Source organism: Octopus sinensis, linkage group LG7 (genome assembly GCF_006345805.1).
Source record: "Octopus sinensis linkage group LG7, ASM634580v1, whole genome shotgun sequence".
In the NCBI taxonomy this organism is placed as follows: domain Eukaryota; kingdom Metazoa; phylum Mollusca; class Cephalopoda; order Octopoda; family Octopodidae; genus Octopus; species Octopus sinensis.
In genome coordinates this window covers 26900787-26906978 of record NC_043003.1, presented here as the reverse complement: position 1 = coordinate 26906978, position 6192 = coordinate 26900787, and the positions used below count along the sequence as shown (strand labels likewise).

The window sequence follows — 6192 nt, the reverse complement described above, 5'->3', positions numbered from 1 at the left end:
ATTATTTATAAGCTTATATAGATATTGTATGTTTAATGGCAATATATGTTCTTATTATATAAAGTGAATACCTAAAACTAGATAAGTGATGTCACCAAGATAGAGGCACTGTTATTGGCTAGTGACTGGTTGATGGATAGCAAGTCACAGTACATGAATCTGTCTGAGGTACGATCAAAACATTCCACCCGAGACCAGTGCATTATATTCAAACCGTGTATATAGAGCGATAACAAATACATATTTAAGCAACTAACATTTTCTTCGTCAACTTTCAATGCTTCATTTTGGTTGCTACGTCTAGCAAATCGAACGACCACATACTGGTTGGCTCGTTGCTAAAGTGAGAAGTTTCCTTCAAACCAAGAGGTTCTAGTTTCGATGTCGTTGCAATAGCGCCAGGTCCAGATGTTGTATGGAGGGGTTGTTATTAACATTTCAGCTTGCCAGTCAAGACTATTCCATCTTTATATACATCGAGAACATTGTCTAACGTATACTAATCTTTCGTTTATTTTAAGACGTTGGAGTTTCATTTGGCAGAGTGAGTGGAGAGTTAGCTGGTATTTCTAGCAAATCAAATGACAGCATAGGGGCTTCCTTCTTCACTCTGGCTAGACAAGCAAATAGTAGGGCTTATGGGGCATAGTTTCGGTTGTATAGGCGCATAGTTTCGGTTGTAGTAGCACAGATTTCCGTCGATTTCCGTAAAAAACTTTTATTTTTTTACATAAGTAATGAGAGCGAAAGAGACTAAGAGGAAGCGATTTTACGACGAGAAGGTTCACGTTGAAGTCGGCCTGTGTGTGTTTGATGGGGTGTGGGAGACAGACAGTATGTTGTGTAAGTGAAGTGCTTCTGTTAGTGTGTGCGAAGAGACAGACATACATATACACATACACCGAGTAAAAAATTACGATGAATCGGCCATACATACATACATACACACACACACATACATAGATACATACACACACACATACATAGATACATACACACACACATACTTACACACACACACATACATACATACACACACACACATACATGCAGACATACATATACACATACACCGAGTAAAAAATTACACTGAATCGACCATACATACATACACACATACATACATACACATACACACATACATAGATACATACACACACACACATACATGCAGACATACATATACACATACACCGAGTAAAAAATTACGATGAATCGGCCATACATACATACATACACACACACATACTTACACACACACACATACATAGATACATACACACACACACACATACATGCATACATACATATACACATACACCGAGTAAAAAATCAGTTATCTCTCTCTTTCACACATTACTCTCTCTGTCTCTTCGCACACACTAACAGAAGCACTTCACTTACACAACATACTGTCTGTCTCCCACACCCCATCAAACACACACAGGCCGATTTCAAAGAGAAACCTTCTCGTCGTAAAATCGCTTCCTCTTAGTCTCTTTCGCTCTCATTACTTATGTAAAAAAATAAAAGTTTTTTACGGAAATCGACGGAAATCTGTGCTACGACATGCGAAACTTCGCCGCTTATGGTCATAAATTGCAACGGTATGGCTATTGACAGGGTTCAACCGCTGTAAATAATTACATCTTCAGTACATACAAACACACATGACTAAGCTTACCTTTTAGTTATGGTTTGCACCAACATTTGCCGGATAATTATTTCAATCATTAGATCTCGGCCAAGCTGGGGCATTAGTTTGAAGAATTTCAGTCGAAGAAAATCGAGCACTGTACTTTTTCTTTATTAAAACCTGGTACTTTTTCTTTCGGCTTCTTTTGTCGAACCGCTAAGTTACTTTGTACCTAAACACACGAACATCGGTTGACAAGCGGTGACAGGGAACAAACACAAACATCTACACACACACATATCGAGAACATTCTCTAACGTATACTTATCTTTCGTTTATTTTAAGACGTTGAAGTTTCATTTGGCAGAGTTAGTGGGGAGTTAGCTGCTATTTCTAGTAAGTCAGATGACAGCATAGAGGCTTCCTTCTTCACTCTGGCTAGACAAGCAAATGGTAGGAAACAAAGCCTATTTTTTTGCCTATCCTTCTAATTGTTGTTTCTCTTGTCCGCCTTTGTATCTTCTATCTGTCCGAATGTTTTAATGTCTTCTATTGCGATTTTGTTCCATGCGTTCGTACACCCTTGTGTTTACCCTATACTAGGTGTGTATCTAAATTTTGTACGACTTTTACTCTCTTTTATTCCCCCTCTCATTTTTCTTCCTTTTTCTCGCTCGCCCTCTATCACATTTCTTGGCCCTCTCTTTCTTTAACTCCCACTATTTCCCACGCGTTTATCTCCCCTGTACCTTTCTCTTTGTCTGACTTTTTTTTCTAATCCTTCAATCCCGCTGCCCCCTACCCATCTCTCCTCCTTCCACATGACCGGTGCCCGGCCAGCCATGATCTTTCTTTCTTAAGGCGGCGAGCTGGCAGAAACGTTAGCACGCCGGGCGAAATGCGTAGACGTATTTCGTCTGCCGTTACGTTCTGAGTTCAAATTCCGCCGAGGTCGTCTTTGCCTTTCATCCTTACGGGGTCGATAAATAAAGTACCAGTTTCGCACTGGGGTTGATGTAATCAACTTAAACCCTTTGTCTATTCTTGTTTGTCCCCTCTATGTTTAGCCCCTTGTGGGCAATAAAGAAATATCTTTCTTGGCCTGACTGCCGACCGCCAACACCTCTTGTGTCCATCTCCTATGTTCTTGCTTTTAGGCTTTCACTCCATACACGGCAGCTCAATTTGATTCGCTCTCAGTCGAAAGACACCTGTTGTTATTTCTTGTTGTTTGTATTCGTAATTGTGTACCATGTTCTCCGTTTGTTTGTTTGTTTTTTGTCTTTGTTGCCGTACACGTTCGTTAGTTGTTTTTTTTTTACAAAGAAGTCTAATGCTCTTAGTTTAGACTTATTGGGGGACAACCAGATCGAACAGACCTAGTGGGGGTCTGTTCTTCGTTTTTTGTTTCCGCTTTTCTTTTACAATGGGAGGGTGGAGTTCCTCCGTCTGGTCTGGAAGTCGTTCCATTCTTCTCGCCGCCTCAGGATCCGTATCGAAGTATGGTAAGCTGGAAAAAAATGTCTTATCTTTCACGGTGGGGAGGCAGGGTTGCCAGATATGCGAATAAAATACAAGAGTTAAGGAATGGAGTAGATAACATCCTTCACTCTTGTATATATATAAGATAGTGGTACAACAATGCACCAATATTTAATGGAATCAATAATATACGACGTTATAGTAAAGTTTCAGTTGTACTTTAACCTGATGCTTTGTTTTTCAGGTTAAAGTATAACTGAAGCTTTACTATAGCGTCGTATATTATTGACTCCTATTTCTCGTAAATATTGGTGCATTGTTGTACCACTATCTTATATACATATCTATAATTAAGGATATTATCTACTCCATTCCTTAACTCTTGTATTTTATTCGTATACTTGGCAACCCTGCCTCCCTACCGTGAAAGATAAAACATTTTTTTCCAGCTTACCATACTTCGATACGGAAAAAATTCACTACATTCTGCCTCAATATATCACTAGAAAGTTTGTTTTTTTAAATATTTTCTACGGTTTGCATGAAGCTAACCTTCTTCCTACACATCGATCCTTGGATCTTACATTTATACACACACACACACACACACTTCGAAACGCAGAGTAGATAAAACAGGACAATTGATGAAGGAATTGTTCTTTATGTTGCCTGTCTCGTTTCTCTATTTGCTTCTTTCGTTGTTCAAAACAAAAGTTCGTTTTCCATGTTTTTGTTTTTTATACATTACTAGCAGTATCGCCCGGCGTTGCTCGGATTTGTAAGGGAAATAACTATATAAGCATTTTTAGAGATGTAAAGTATAATTGCCATCTCAATATGGCTAACCACAAAGGGGGTGGGGTGTTACTGTAGCTTTTAACGTTCTGAGATTTAATAATAAATTTTTAGAGAGTTACTTCCCTTATATATGCCAAAAATGCATTAAAAATGGGAAAAATTGATGGTAATTTTCTTTTTAATCGTAGACTCATGCTAATACCCAGAAGGGCTCGATATGAATCACAACTATAAGATACCCGGTTTTGGTTAAACTACACCGCAAATTGTGGGAGTAGTTAGGAATCTAAATCGTAGGAGACAGACAGCACACAACCTCTCTTTTATATATAAAGATTTACGTTTTGACGGATTTTATCCTCATCTTGTTTGTTGTTAACACAATACCCTCCAGCCTTCACCAACTCTGACATCAGCCGAAACGTTGAAGACAAAATCCGTCAAAATGCAAATAATGTACATAGTTCCTCATATAGAATTGTAGTTTTTTCTTCTTGTCTTTCATATTGTTCACGTTTTTTTGACGTCCTGTACCCATATATGCATGTATATATACATATATATATGTAGGTATATACATATATATATATATATATGTGTGTGTGTGTGTGTGTGTATATATATATGTGTGTATATATATGTATATATACACACACACATATAATCAAGCCTTTGTAATTTGTATTGTAAACCAATTGAAAGATAAGTAAATATTAGTGAAAAAAGAAAATTAATTAAACAAACCAACAAGCTAATTACTACAGTAAGATAATTACGAATACGTAACAATCCGTCATTATCCCTCGATAATTGACCTGTTACTTTGTTCTAGTAATTTTTCACTAATTCTGCGCAATTAAGTACAAAATAGAAATAGCAGTTAAATTCACAGTTTTCAGTTGTAAAAAAAAAAAAGGACGCAAAGAATGTGAATATTTGAGAGGTTTATAAGAAAGGAAAATTATGTTAATAAATATATTTAAAAAACCCTGACATAGTAGTAGAGTGTACAGAACGGACAAACTATAAGGGGCTTTCTATCTTGCAGTAACTAACTGGTTGCTTTGCGTTTTATACTTACTATGATAGACCAGACTAATTAGAAATAGCAGTCAAAACCACATGCCTTGTAATAAAAACGGAAGACGAAAAGCTGCGGACTCTAGGATATTATTTGTATGAGGAAAACACAGCAAACGATGGGTGGACAGCAGAAGATGTGGATGAATGTAATTACATCTAAGATTTTAAAAAATAAATAAAATAACGGCAACGGAGATCATAGAATGCGTGTCTGATCCCTTCTGGAAAAAGTAGCAAAGGGGATTTTAAGGTATTAAGTCTGTTTTTAGTTTGTTTATATCTCCCGGGTGGGAGATGGGCTGAATCCTGGAAGTACTGCTATACCAGGCCAACCCGTGGCAAAGGCGGAGCAAGCCCCTAACTCTTCGCCTCGTTCTAAAAATCAGTTTAATATCGATGGTCCCAAATAGGGACCGTATCAGATATTAAGCTGATAAGAACAGATACTACACTTTGATCTTAGCCAAAAGGCCGAGAAGCGATACCTGATTCTGGGAACCCATAGAGGTATCTATACATACTTCAATTTTGTACACCGACTGATTTATACTTACACTTATATAGCTGTATTTAATTATTCTCTTTATCTCATATAAACTCTCCGTATTGCATCTACGTAGTATATAAAATTAAATATTTTTCGTGTATAAATTGGGGCAAATTTTTCTAATTTTTGTTTAAATGTAGTGAATTATCGTGACGCAGTTATATATAATTAAGACAGACAACAAGTTCAAGGTCATAATGTTTACGTGTCGTTATACATAGATTATAACCCGAACATCACAAGGAAATATATATATTTTTCAAATATCAAGAGTAAACAATAAGTATGAACAGAAACAATGTTTTCTTCTAAATGAATGTTAATTATTGTTTTTAAATGTGAAAACGTTAAATTTAATAATTTATTTAGTTATCATTGTCGTTTTAAAAAATAACAACAACGCGTACTGCCATCTCTTGGCTGAATTGGATATGATAGCGAGTTAACGAACTTGATTAGTAGTAGTTTTCGCTTTGTAAACAATACACGTGCTAACTCTGATGTTAGAGGAAGAGCCTTTTTCTTTTCACGTCTCAATGTGAATCCCATTAAATTACACCGGCGACAAACGAAACATTGCCAATTACACCTTTTAGAATTATCAATGTGAACATCTTCGCTTCCTCTTTAACATATGTAAAGTAAC

General features: G+C 36.7%; 1 non-coding gene across 1 annotated transcript; it reads right to left on the bottom strand.

Moving 5' to 3' along the window:
• Positions 1-5288: 5288 nt before the first annotated feature.
• Positions 5289-5482, bottom strand: LOC115214547. The gene has a single exon (XR_003881896.1). It is a non-coding gene; the product is annotated as a U2 spliceosomal RNA (small nuclear RNA).
• Positions 5483-6192: the final 710 nt, after the last annotated feature.